Consider the following 15,044-nt stretch of genomic DNA (forward strand, 5'->3'; position numbering starts at 1 on the left):
AAGCTGCCTGTGTACGGCTTCATGAGCCATGGCATTAAGGGGTAGGCTGGGTCCCCAAGGATAACTATAGGCATTTCAACATCCCCAACAGTTATTTTCTGTTCTGGAAATAAAGTCCCTTCCTGCAGCTTTTGAAACAGACCAGAGTTCCTGAAGATGTAAGCGTCATGTACCTTTTCCAGTCATCCCACGTTGATGTTGGTGAAACGTCCCTTGTGATCCACCAGAGCTTGCAGCACTATTGAAAAGTACCCCTTACGGTTTATGTACTCGCCGGCTTGGTGCTCCGGTGCCAAGATAGGGATATGGGTTCCGTCTATGGCCCCACCACAGTTAGGGAATCCCATTGCAGCAAAGCCATCCACTATGACCTGCACATTTCCCAGGGTCACTACCCTTGATATCAGCAGATCTTTGGTTGCATTGGCTACTTGCATCACAGAAGCCCCCGCAGTAGATTTGCCCACTCCAAATTGATTCCCAACTGACTGGTAGCTGTCTGGCGTTGCAAGCTTCCACAGGGCTATCGCCGCTTGCTTCTCAACTGTGAGGGCTGCTCTCATCTTGGTATTTATGCGCTTCAGGGCAGGGGAAAGCAAGTCACAAAGTTCCATGAAAGTGCTCTTACACATGCGAAAGTTTCGCAGCCACTGGGAATCGTCCAAGATCTGCAACACTATACGGTCCCACCAGTCTGTGCTTGTTTCCCGAACCCAGAATCGGCGATCCACCACATGAACCTGCCCCATTAGCACCATGATGCATGCATTGGCAGTGCCCATGCTTTGAGAGAAATCTGTGTCCCCATGTCCTGATCACTCACGTGACCGCGCTGACATCGCCTCCTCACCCGGTATCGCTCTGCCGGGTTCTGGTGCTGCATATACTGCTGAATAATGCGTGTGGTGTTTAATGTGCTCCTAATTGCCAAAGTGAGCTGAGTGGCCTCCATGCTTGCCTTGGTATGGCGTCCGCACATAAAATCGCCTGCCTGCTCACCATAAGATGGTTCAATAGGACTGACTGCAGGACGAAAGAGAATGACCTGGTCAAGTCACTCCAAATTTAGTCCCTGCGCCCATGTCTGACCAGGAGCACCTCGGACATGACAATGACGGCTACCAGTCCTACTGTACCGTCTGCTGCCACAAGGCAATGGGTTGATGCTGCTGTGTAGCAATGCAGTACCATGTCTGCCAGCACCCAGGAGACGTACGGTGACGGTTACCTGAGCGGGCTCCATGCTTGCCGGGGTATGGTGTCTGCACAGGTAACTCAAGAAAAAAGGCGCGAAACAATGGTCTGCTGCTGCTTTCACGGAGGGAGGGAGGGAACGGGGGCCTGACGATATGTACCCAGAACCACCCGCGACAATGTTTTAGTCCCATCAGGCATTGGGATCTCAACCCAGAATTCCAATGGGCAGCGGAGACGGCGGGAACTGTGGGATAGCTACCCACAGTGCAACACTCCGGAAGTCGACGCTTGCCTTGGTACTGTGGAAGCACTCCGCCGAGTTAATGCACTTAATGCACTTAGAGCATTTTCTGTGGGGACACACACACTCGAATATATAAAACCGATTTCTAAAAAACTGACTTCTATAAATTCGACCTAATTTCATAAAGTAGACATACCCTTCGCCACAGCATCACATTGGAAGCTTATGTTCAGTAGTTATCTACCAGTACCCCTATGTATTTTGCAGAGTCACCAGTTTCCAGAATACAGTCTCCCATCCTGCATGTCTTTGTTCTTGGATGTATGACCTTACATTTGGTTCTATTAAAACACATTATTCAAATGCATCCAGTTCACTAAACTATCACTATCGCTCTGTATAACTGACCTGACGTTTATCATTATTTATCTCTCCTCCAATTTCTGTGTAATCTATTAGCTTTGCCAGTAATAATTTTATATTTTCTTCCTGATCATTGATAAAGATATTTGGGCAAGCACAGATCCTGGTGGGATCCTATTAGAAACGCCCTCATAAGACGATTATTCCCCATTTTCAATAGCTTTTTAAGATCTATTAGCCAATTTTAATATGCTGTACCTTGATTTTTTGTATAGTGATAACATTTTAAATCAAAATGGAATTGTTACTAAGATTTGCAGAAGTCTAAGTGACAATTTACATACCTTTCATCAACCAGACTTGTACTCTCAACAAAAAATGGTATCAAGTTTGTTAGACAAGACCTATTTTCCATAAATATTGGATTGGAACTAATTATTCTACCAACTTTTAATTAGTTGCTGACTGCAAGTTTTATCAGCCTTTCTATGATTCTGCCCAGGAATTATGTCAGGCTAACTAGTCTAATACTAGGGTCATCCTGTTTATCTGTGTTTAAATATTGTGGTTACTCAGTTAAGGTACATCTTGGTGAATTAGTAAATTTTTTTCTAATATATAAAAGAAGGAAGATAAATGGTGAATTTTCATGAAGGATATAAATGAGAAGAGAGAGCTTGCTTGATGAACAAGAAGAGGAAGAGTGTTTCAGGTCAAATGGTGGCATGGAAAAAGGTATAGTGATGATTAGGGCCCTACCAAATTCACAGCCATGAAAAACACATCACGGACCATGAAATCTGGTCTCCTGCTGTGAAATCTGGTCTTTTGTGTGCTTTTACCCGATACTATACAGATTTCATGGGGGAGACCAGCGTTTCTCAAATTGGGGGTCCTGAACCAAAAAGGAGTTGCAGGGGGGTCACAAGGTTATTTTAGGGGCATCGCGGTATTGCCACCCTTACTACTGTGTTGCCTTCAAAACTGGATACCGGTGGCTGCTGACTGAGGACCCAGCTCTATAGGCAGCAGCTCAGAAGTAAGGATGGCAATACTCAAGAGGGAGGCACTGGTTTCCCTATTACTGACACTGATCGCCGTTCTGATGGTCGTCGTCCTGACACCAATCCCGGTCACTGACACTATGGGAACAATCTCATTCCCACCTCCAATCTCCTTGGCACCGGACCCACTCGCTGCATTGTTGGTACTGGTCCCCTTGGGCAGGAGATCGGTCTCCGGTGTCAGTGGTCTCTAGACAGATCCAGGCCTCGACAGCCCCTCTGTGGTCTCCGGAAGGGGGCTCCTCTGGAACCGAGGGCCTTTTCAGCCTGTCACCTCTATTTCAGTGGAGAGATTGGGCATCTGAGCCAGCATTGGCAGCAGCAGGGCAGTGGCAGCTGGGGCAGTGGCCTGCTCAGTGGCCATGTTGGAATGCTTGCGGGGTTCTAGTCATGACGATGCCCCCTTCGGTACTTTTGTCGGCCGCTGCCACAGGACAGTGGCTATCGGCACTGGGCCTGGTACTGGAAGCACACCCGTTGGCCGAGTCCCAAGAGGCTGTGCCTACTCCCAAACCATCCTCTCCAGCGGAGGAGAAGGAACAGCTCCCCCTTCCCCCCCCCCCCGATACAGCCCTGATGGGGTGGTCACGGTACCCTCCAGCACCAGCCTGTCTGATAACTTTAAGGACCACCAGGCTTTACTCTGGCAGGTGGCCGAAAACCTGGGTCTACAAGTGGAAGAGATGGCTGAACAGGAGGATACTCTATTAAACATCCTGACAGCCTCAACCCCTACCCATATTGCATGACCGGTGCATGAAGGGGTCTTCAAAATTGCCAAGGGCATTTGCAGACTCCCTCCTTCATCCCTTCCACCTCAAGACGGGCTGAGAAAAAGTACTTTATCATGGCCAAAAATTTTTAATATCTTTATACCCACCCGCCCCACGGCTCGCTAGTGGTCTCCACGGCCAATTTAAAGGAGAAGCAAGGGCAATCCGGTTCCACTCCCAAAAATAAGGAGGCCAAGTGGCAGGACTTGTTTGGAAGAAAAATTTATTCCACTGCAAGTGTACAGTTTTGGGTGGCAAACCACCAGGCCCTCTTGGGCCGTTATAACTTCAATTTATGGGACACTCTCCATAAATTTAAGGCATCCCTCCTGCAAGACCAGGCTCAGGAATTCGTCACCCTGGTGCAGGAGGGCATGTTGGTGGCCTGCTGCGCCCTATAGATGGCATGGGATGTGGTGGACTTGGCGGCCAGGGTGGTGGTATCCACGGTAGTAATGAGGTGCAGTTCCTGGCTTCAAACCGCTGGGCTCTCTCAGGAGATGCAGCACGCCATTCAAGACCTTCCTTTTGACGGGAACGGTCTGTTTTCCGATCAGTGTGAGGCAAGGCTGAACGGGATGAAGGACACCAAAGTTACCCTCCGTTCGCTGGGCATTCACACGCCACAGTTAGTGCAGAAGCTGTTCTGGCCGCCCCCGCTGCCAAGTTCATGGTAGCCTCATCCTGAACCTGCCAGAAGAAGGGACAGGGACAGTGCATTTGGTCATTGCCATCCTTCTGCCTCCCGCTCACTTGCACAGCCTAGCCAGGCCAAACATGGCAGGGCAGAAGTGCCTGTTTTGATAGCACACTTGAGAACGATGCCCCAGCCATTTCCCTGGATCTGCTGCTATCTTTCCCCAGCTGCGTTTTTCCCTACCACTTTGCCTGGTTGTGAATTATGTCAGACCGTTGGGTCCTGGACTTAATAGCTCGGGGCTTACCTGGCAATTTTTGGCCATCCCACCCACCCCTTTTCCCCGTCCCTCTTCAGGGACCCTTCTCATGAGCAACTCCTCATTCAGGATGTTGACAGCCTTCTGAGTCTGGGGGCCATGGAGGAGATTCCTCAGGATATGAAAGAAAAGGGGTTCTCCTCCTGATACTTCCTAATCCCAAAAGCAAAAGGTGGCCCCAGACCCATCCTGGACCTGTGCCGCCTCAACAAGTCTCTCAAGAAGTTGAAATTTCGCATGGTCTCCCTGGCCTCCGTCATCCCCTCCCTGGATCCAGGAGACTGGTACACCATGCTCAACTTAAAAGACGCTCACTTCCATATTTCTATATTCCTGGGTCACAGGTGCTTCCTCTGTTTTGTCGTGATAGAGTGCCATTTCCAGTTCATGGTGCTAGCCTTTGGCCTCTCTTCAGCCCCGAGGATGTTCACAAAGTGCATGACGCTGCTTACCTCAGATGTCAGGGGGGACCACCTATTTCCGTAACTTGATGACTGGCTCATCAAAGGCAGGTCTCCGGACCAGGCACAGAGAAGCCTCGACCTGGTGTGCTCCAACTACCGCAACCTGGTCCTGTTGATAAACACAGAAAAGTCCATGTTAACGCCAGTTCAATGCATAGAGTTCTTCGGGGCCATTTCCAGAAGCACTGTTTGGGGCCATGGTGGACCTCATCAGCCATTTAAGAGACCATCCGCTCACTACAGCCCACAGTTGCCTACGTCTGGAGGGGCACACGGCCGCACGCACATACATGGTCAGCCACGCTAAACTTCATCTGCAGCCTCTGCAGGCATGGCTGGCCTCGGTCTATATCCCTAACAGACACTCCCTGGACCAAGTGGTATCGATACCGAGCCATGTCATTTCGTCCCTGAATTGGTGGCTGGACCCTAAGTCGGTGCTGCAGGGGGTTCCTTTCGCATCCCCGTCACTGACTCTGGTCTCCAATGCCTTGGATCTGGGCTGGGGAAACCACCTGGGTGAGCTCACCACCCAGGGCCGCTGGCTACAGGGCGATCTAGTCCTTCATATCAACGCCCGGGAACTCAGAATGGTTCGCCTGGCCTGCCAGGCATTCTTGCCATACCTGAGAGGCAAGGTGGTGCAGGTCCTGATGGACAATACTGCCGTGATGTATTACATCAACAGGAAGGGAGGGGCCAGATCCTCAGCCCTTTATCAGGAAGCGCTCAGCCCTGGGGACTTCTTCGTGCGGCATACCATTCATCTGATCACCGCCCATCTACTGGCTCCAAGAACGTCCTAGCAGATCGCCTCAGCAGGACCTTCTCATCTCTCCACGAGTGGTCCCTCCATCCAGAGGTGGTTGATGTAATTTTCCAAAGGTGGGGAACTCCCCAGGTGGACCTGTTCATGTCCAAGCAGAACAGGAAGTGCCACTGGTTTTGCTCTATCCAGGGTCTGGACAGAAGTTCCCTTTCAGATGCCTTCCTCATCCCTCATGTATGCCTTTCTGCCAGTACCACTGATCCACAGGGTCCTATGAAAGTCAAGCTGGACACAGTGAGAGTTATCCTCATGGTCACTATGTGGCCCTGTCATCACTGGTTCGGCATGTTGTTGGACCTGTCAGTAGCCACCCCTTTTCTGCACCCAGTGTTTTTGTCCAAGGTCGTGACCCAGTTTCATACTGGCCAGGATATATTTTTACCTGTCTTCTGTCCTAAGCCTCATGCATCGGATGAGGAGCGGAGGCTATACACTCTGGACATCAGGAGGGTGCTGGCTTTCTACATAGATAGAACAAAGCTGTTCCGTAAGTCAATGCAGCTGTTCCTGGCTACTGTTATGAGACCAACCGGCAATTGTGAGGGCTCACTTGACAGGGGCACAGGTGTCATCCTCTACCTTCCTGGCATAGGTTCCAATCCAAGAGAATGGAATCGACATGAGCAAGCACTCAATGAATTAAAAACAGTTACCCGCCTTTTGGTAACTATTGTTCTTTGAGATGTGTTGCTCATGTCCATTCTATTCCATTACCCACCCTCCTGCACCTCTGTCGGAGAAGTCGGCAACAAGGAACTGAGAGGGCGTACAGCCGGCAGCACCTGATATACCAGCACATGAGCACGGCACTCAAGGGGGTCACACAGCTGGCCCTACAGATACTGCTAAGGCAAAAATCTCCAATGACCGCACATGTGGGCGCGAACACACCTGCAATGGAATGGACATGAGCAACACATCTCGAAGAACATCAGTTACAAAAAGGTGGTAACTGTTTTTTAGTTCACTTCCTGTTTTCAGAGGGTCATAGCTTGGAAAGCTGGTATAGATAGAGGGCATTCTATACAGAAAAAGGCACATGATATACATAATTATTGTAAATGCATTTAGAATATATGTAATTAATCTTCTGTTTGGTGCCTGATTCTTGTTGAATCAAATGAATACAAGAGCCCAACTGCCTAATTTTTTAAATCATCTTGCTACTCCTGGCAAGATAAACCTATGGGGGATGAAAATGCAGATATTAAAGCTTAAAAACTGTATTCCAGACAGGACAATATTTTATTTTTAAAGAACAAATCTTTATATCACTCAATGCTTCTAAAACTTTTGTAGCTATGCCTTATATATGTGTATATGACGTGTGTGTGTGTGTGTGTATATGTCATATACACACACACACACACACACATATATAAAGTCATATCCACAAAAGGGGTGTGTGTTTTAAAAAATTGAAACTCTGTTCACTTCATCAACTGCCTAGCATTTAAAGTTAAGAGAAAAATGTGAGTGATGGTAGTTTTTAAAGAAAATATCAAAATCTGAGATAACCAAGGATGTGCTCAAGTGGCATGAATATTTCTGTTCCCGATGGGTCAGCTTTAGGGGTCAAGTTGTGAAGAGAAAGCCATCACACACACTTCATCAACACTGTGGAATGAGAGACCAGTGCATTTACTGAGCAATGGATTTCCAGTGAGCATATAAACTAATTGGTGGATGAACATGCCCCAGGAGCAATGATTTTAAGGTCATAGCAGGCTCAGTGAATTGTGCTGACTTACACTGTGTCTCACTGATAGCTGATCTTACCAATGAGTGGTTTAGAGGCATTCAAGCCTGAACTCTCTTCCATGTGCCTTGAATGGCATGTCAGCGGTCACTGTTTCTGACATCCTTTATATTTGTCCAGTCAGCTCTAAATCTTTAGGTTGGGCTTCAGTGTATTCAGGAAAGAAAAGAGAGAAGCAATTATTTTCAGTCATTGAGTTCTGAAGATCTTAGTGTTAATTATGCCAAACACGGTTGGTTCATCAACAAACTAGAAATCTTAATGTGAGGAGAGAGAGGGAGAACTTGAATCAAGATATTTGTAATGACCAAAAGTGTCTCAGTTATAACTTCCTGCTTTTTGAGCTATATTTTACCTCCTCACCCATTACTTTCATATTTACTTTGAGAGCATATACAAAGTAAATATTTAAATATGGGTAACTTTGCAAATTTAAAAACTGCTGTATCTTTAAGAGATTTACTAATGTGGGCCTCAGTAACATACCTTTTACCTTTGGAAGTAGTTTACTTCTCACATGAAATATATTTCTTTTGTTCTGTAGAAATGTTTGCTCCATTTTTTGAGTACTATGCACACAAAATATTATCATGTGTATGAGTGTGTCTATTAAATTTGCAAGTAATTAAAGGAATGCTACAGTAGCTTTAACTCTTTTTTTTTTGTGTGGAAGGGATAGGGAAAGTTAATTTGTTTTATGATTGTTGTTTAACCTCTGAGTTTTACTCCTTAATCTTAATAGTTTAGAAATATAGCTTTATTAAAAAGAAAAGGAGTACTTGTGGCACCTTAGAGACTAACCAATTTATTAATAATGAACTAATAAATTGGTTAGTCTCTAAGGTGCCACAAGTACTCATTTTCTTTTTGCGAATACAGACTAACACGGCTGTTACTCTGAAACATAGCTTTATTAATAATTTTTGAGCTGGCAGGTGCTCCTTGACCAGATGAAATTCTTCAGAAAGTATCCAGTCAAAGTGTTTGAGGTGAGAGAACTGAAAATTCAGTGTGTATGTTCAGCTGTGACTGATAAAATAAAAATAGCCCGAGAATTAAAGTTCTGTTGAAGGCTTAGTTTAAAAAAAAATATTTCCTGTTGATAATTACAGCAATGAAGTAGAAGTGAAATCTTTCAGCCTAAATTTTCAAAATTGTGAACATCCTATTGTATGTATATGTGCATCTGGTGATGGACACATAAGTCAAACATATGTAAATGTATGCATGCACTCTTGAATTTGGAGCCTTCTTAAAAACGGTACAAGATTACATTACTATATTTTTCAAAGACAAACCATTTAGGTTCTAGAAAATATATCTTGTATAGGTGTGATTTTTTTTATTAGTTCTGAAAGTAACTTGAAAATAGAGCATTCATTTCATTTGCATTTATTTTACAGAAAAGTGATTCTGCATCTATTACTCATGTGAGTATCCCCACTAATTTAAGTTAGATTGCACTTTATGATCTTTCTCCAGCAGGATTTTTTCCTAAACATTTATCGGTGTTGCTACCACCAGTTCAGCTGTGTGCTTTGCCATTGAATGAGACACCCAATGGAAGGATCTCTTTTATGGGATCTGGGCTTATTTTAGAAGTCACAGAACTTTTAAAACTTATTTTACAATTGGTAAGCAAATGCAGTCCTCCGCTACACTTGGCAACCCCCTCTTCTCAGATTAACAGGAAATAATCAGAGATAGGATCAAATATGGAATTAATTTATATCCTTTTTATGTGTATTTAAAGAAGCAATATTGTAATTAAAATGGGAGATAAATATTTGTGGAAATCTCCTATAACTATAATAAACAGGATGTCTGTCATCATATTTCCCATCATTATTCTCTATTAATTCATCCTTCTGTCTCTGTTGCAGTTTTATTGTGGAATATCAATATTTAATTAAAAAACTGAAATAATTAAACTAAATTGTTTTATATAATTTGTAATAATGAATTTTTTTTCAAAACAATATTTTTGTGTGTATATCACTAAAAATGGTGACCCACCTGTTGCAGAAACTTAGAAATGAAAGTCATACATTTTAGCTATTATGAATTTTCTCCGCAAGTTGAGGTTATATTAAAATATTAGCGAATACACCCTCATCCCCAATGCTTAGGATGTGAGATAAGCTGAGCAAAGTAGGGGAATTGTGAATTATGGACACAGGCTTGCGTCCTTAACTCAGCCTATTCAACTCAAATAATAGTATATATGCCTTTCCTTGCAGGGGTTAGTGACGTTGTTTTCCCTTGGGGAAGTGGGGAGGATTTTCCTGTGTACCACTATATACTATCTACTCCTCTGGTTCTGTTGTGGTGAAGGAATGCAAAAGAGATGTAGGTTTTGATCTTGGCAGATGAGGAAGGAAGGATCTGTTTTCAAATTATTATTGCATCTGCCAGATAATCAGTGTTGGAGAGCTAGTTTAAAAAAGTAGTCCTTTTTAAGGAGGGATCTGAAGAAGGGCAGTGAAGCTGTTCCAATTGTGAAGATGACATGAAAAATAGAAGTGAAGCTGAAAGTATGTAACAGAAAAAGGGGAGCAGAGTGTACACTAGTGGATGGGGAATAATGGGAAATGGAAGAAGAGATGTAGAAGGGGGCAGATTTGTGCAGAGCCTTGAAGGTAAGTTAGAATTTGATGAAGAAATCTAGCAAAGAGACTTCAGAGGAGCATAATATGATAGGAACAGCAGGAGAAAATGATTAGACTAGAGGGGGAAACAGGTCACATGTAGAAACAGGAGAGAGAGGTGGAGGTTGCAGCAGTCAAGATGAGAAATGAGCAACCTATAGACCAGGGTTTTATCTATTGGAAAAGTCTTAAAGTGAGCCTAGATGGAGGTGGGAGGAGGAGAGAGAGGAATCAAAGCCGACAACGAGGTTGTAGTCTGGAGTGTCTGGGAGAAATGTAGGTTTGTTGATGGTGGGAGAGTAGGGTGACAAAGGATAAAAATTGGGGGAGGAAAGCTAAGTTAATTTTTTGACATATTGCATTTGAGACAGAAGCTGCGAGTCAGAGAAGGAGATATGAGAATCAAGAGTGGGTCAGAGTTTAGGGATGAAGAGAGAGATATGGGGTTGCAGATGAGGTCACACAAGGGGGAGAATATAGGAGAATAGGAGAGGATCTTAAAGGATGCTGACAGAAAGGAAGAGGGGGGAGAGCATGAGAGTCATCCAAAAGACCTAATGAAGTAATGAGAAGTGAAGGAATGTAGATGAGGAAGTATGATGGTATGGATTCATGGAAGCCTGGGGAGAGGAGTGATAGAGAAGAGGGTGACCCATGGTGTCAAAGGCAGGAAAGTGATCAAGATGAGAAAGCATAGGGAAAAGTCCCTTTGATGTGAGAAAGAGATGATCAGTAGTACCTCAGTAAATGCTGTTTCACTAGCGAGTCAGATTGGAGGGGATTTGTCAGAGAGAGCAGCTGCTAAAAAAGCAAAAACAGTAGGAATGCTCAAGGTAATTGGAGGGACAGAGGAGACGGGAGATGCCATGGTAGTTAGAGGGGGAGATGGTCTTAATATTGTTGTTTGTGAAGTGTGGTTTGTGGTTTGTGTGGGGGGCGGGGAGGGGAGGTTGCACGTGTGCTGTTGTGATTTACAGTCTGAAAACTTTGAAATATTTTGACTTTGGTTCTCAAACTCTCACATTCTGTGGAGATGCTTTGAATGTGTAGAGCAGCACAGAATTGTGATAATATCCATTGTTTAACATTGTGGCATGGGCTTCAAATGTGTTATATTCCATTGCAGCTATAGATCTATCTAGGAGCTCATTTTCCAGACATTCTAGTGTATTAGAACCTAAAAATAAGATTTTATTGCACAGATCTTTGCAATTATCTGTGGTAATGACTTCAGGGCAGGTACAATGTCTAGTGCAATCCTAATTGCATTTTTAGTGAGTTGGGACCTCAGGAATAGGCTACAGATAGTCCACTGATTGATTAGTGGTCTACAAGATGTTTCCATTGAAGTCAAACCAATACATTTTTATAGGAGTACAAAAAACCCGCCCTCCCTGATCATTTTTCTTTTGCTCTCCACTAATTTAAAGAGGGAAGAAATTATTTCAGTGGAGTAACTCTCACTTCTCAGTTTCACTCTTACCTCTTTAGCTTTTTCCTAATATTTTTCCCTCTCGCTTCTTCTTCCCACTTTCCATTTAAGTATTTTTTTTTCTAACCCTGCCTTATTCTTCTCAATTTCTCATTCATAGTTCAGTTTCTGGTTCCTCCACTTTATTCCCGCTCTTCTTTGTCCCTTTTTTTTTTCCCTTCCACCATTTCTTTCCATCTCCTCTAAACTGATTTGTCTCCTGTTCTGTTCTTATTTCCTGCTAGTTGTCATTTGAAATATTATAGGACCAGCTTCAAGCTGATCCTGAGATAGTTCATTGAAAATACTGTGAGAACAGCTGAGTTCACCGTATTTTCACTAGTGGTCAGGATGCCCCAAGGAACAAAATACTGCTGTTTTGGTATGAGTTATATGTAATAACAGAAAATATTAAGGCAAGTAAATGGGCTGGATCTCAAACTAAATCGTGTTGTGTGTATCCAATCAATTTTTAACAGTCTCCAAGGGGTCCTGGGGAGGGAAATTGGCCGTATTTAAAAGTAGTTGGTTTCTCATTATATCGCTCAGCTACACCGCCAAAATTAAAAAAACACCAAGCAATTACTAGTTGGTAACACACTTTTAGTACATACAAAAAATGTCCCCTCAATAAATAAATATACAATTTAATTAAGTGATGGGGTAAGGGAGACTTTAAAGATAGATTATATTCACTGTGCTCCTAAATGTTCAAAATAACCAAACAATTCCTTTTAAAAAGAATATTTTTTCTCACTTAGTGGTCTGCAAACATATATGTGTGTAAATGCTTTTTGTGTGCAGCCATATTTATAGTAATCCTTCCCACTTGATGCTGTCACTGGCACACCTTCTACAATCTATCATTTTATCTTTTCATTCTATCAAGGCACAACATACCTAGCTAATCCATCAGAAAGCCCTATCCTTATCAGGCACTCAAGGATGCTTACACTCTAGGGTATGACAGCATTAGACATCACTTACCTTCATAATCTGAAGACTACTTGGGAGAAAAGTCTATTCTGTCTTCAGAGGTGTTTTATGGACACTTGCATCCATTTTTCTGTTTCCTGTGTTTTGCCTTGTGTATGGTAGAAAAAGTACATAAAAAGCTGCAGCACCTAGAATTATCTTTATCTGTTATTATAGCATGGCATTCTTATGGTTGTATGTTTCTCTATTATTTTTCCATCCATCTTGTAGCTTTTCTCAGCTCCCTGCTTTACTCAGCATAGTGAATTAATGACAGTGAAAGCATTATATATTTTTAATGGCAGTATTTAAAAAAACAAGGGTAACAAAAAAGCCAGTTCTTGTAGTTTCCACTTTATTGCTGAGCCTCCTCTTGCTGAGGTGCTTAGATAATACTTTCAGGAGCATCACAAGGCAAAGGCCTCTCTGCACTTTGAGACACCCTCTATGCATACAGTTGCATGGGGATTTTGACACAATAGATCATAGCTGCCTCTCTGGAGGTGTTATAATGTTTTGTGTCAGATGGTGTTTTCTGGAAGATCACCAATGCATTGTAGGTTTCAGAGTAACAGCCGTGTTAGTCTGTCTTTGCAAAAAGAAAAGGAGTACTTGTGGCACCTTAGAGACTAACCAATTTATTTGAGCATGAGCTTTCGTGAGCTACAATGCATCCGATGAAGTGAGCTGTAGCTCACGAAAGCTCATGCTCAAATAAATTGGTTAGTCTCTAAGGTGCCACAAGTACTCCTTTTCTTTTTGCAGTGCATTGTAGTTTTCTCAGGAAATCAGTGGTGACAGGGAGATAGCTCGGCAGAGAGGCCAGGAAGTATGGAGACTGAACTATCCCTCTCACCCTAGAGAGGATGCCCCTAGTTCTGGTTTGAAGAATAATACCAGTGATGTGACTGCTCTGTGGAGAGAAAGCTTCAGTCCCCAGTACTGACACCTTCTGCAAGCTTTCTGTTCATGTAAAGTTTGTTACCAAAGAAAATGTTAAAAATGAATAAATTCTACATTTTAAGAAGCTTTTTCATCATTCTGTGTTCTAAGTACAGTATATATCTTCTTTGACATTTCCTTCCATTTCAGATTTTAGTATTAAAACCACTGGCACGGAGGAGCACTACCTAGAATAGTGCAAAAGACAGATTCATATTTAAAAATTCCATAGAAAGAAAGCTTCACAAAATAAAATGAAAGATTTGGCTTAATTCAATTAGGGAAAAAAAGAGAATTCAATAAAGACTGAGCTCCTCAGGACACCCCTTTGAACAGGGTGTCGCAGAATAGGTTATTTTAGTGGTGTGGCTATAACCAGCCACAATGGGCAGGGGTGAAGACACAGAGCCATTTGTAATTGGGTAACTCTGTTGACTTCATTGGAGTTACTCCTAATGTACACAAATGTAGGTGATACCAGATTCAGGTCCAAAGTCTTAATTTTTAACTCATGCTTCTGGTGTTAGTGTAATCCAAGCTTTTGCACTGACTTTTTTGCCTACTGGTTTTGTGTGCAAATTTTTAGAACATCTGTATGTCTTTTGCCTATTCTTATCTTCTGGGTGTTGACATTTTCCCAGCACGGAAACTTCTTCATTTATACAGTCACATAATTTTAACAAAATGATTAAAAAAATTTCCCATGTGCTGAGACCTTTCATGCTGAACTTCAGCCTCGAGCAAATGCTTTATAGCCAAGTTACAAGCCCGTGGAAATAAAATCTTATATTGAAGATACTGACAGACCCTAAACTCCAACATTGCCAGCAGCCACGTACTTATGTCAGTGATGTTATCTATCCTACATAGGATTGTAGATATTTTTCCATAAGAGGAAGATTTTTAACTATATATACAAGACTATAACCTCTCTCTCTCTCTCTCTCTCTCTCTCTCTCTCTCTAGTTCTGCATCAGCCATTGCTGTTAATGAAAATAAAGATATGTGCAAACAGAAAAGTCAATAAGCTGGCCATAGAATTCATTAGCTATATTTGCAAGTCATCTGTGATTGTTTTGGTAGCTACAGTTCTTTGATATCCTTAAGTCATTCTGGCATTCCTTTGGGTTTATGATATCAGGATGTGTAAGGATGCCTCATTGCAGGTTTTAGGCACCTTTTTCATAATATACTAAATTATATGGTGAATTGTTAAGACAGATTATACATTTCTTAGTTTAAAAGATGTCTAATCGATTAACTATGCTAAAATATCAGTGCATATATGCTTCAGGCATGATTTTTCTAGTTAACATTATTATGTGTTCATAGGGAAAACAATGCTGGTTCATACTATTG

The 15,044-nt window shown here is 42.9% G+C and overlaps 1 protein-coding gene across 1 annotated transcript in view; it reads left to right on the forward strand.

Annotated features, from left to right (window-relative positions):
- The window catches only part of CAMKMT (calmodulin-lysine N-methyltransferase), a 342,431-nt gene that overhangs the window by 98,695 nt on the left and 228,692 nt on the right, over positions 1–15,044 (forward strand). The window lies entirely within an intron of this gene.

The sequence above is a fragment of the Lepidochelys kempii genome, chromosome 3 (assembly GCF_965140285.1).
Source record: "Lepidochelys kempii isolate rLepKem1 chromosome 3, rLepKem1.hap1, whole genome shotgun sequence".
NCBI classification, from domain to species: Eukaryota; Metazoa; Chordata; order Testudines; family Cheloniidae; genus Lepidochelys; species Lepidochelys kempii.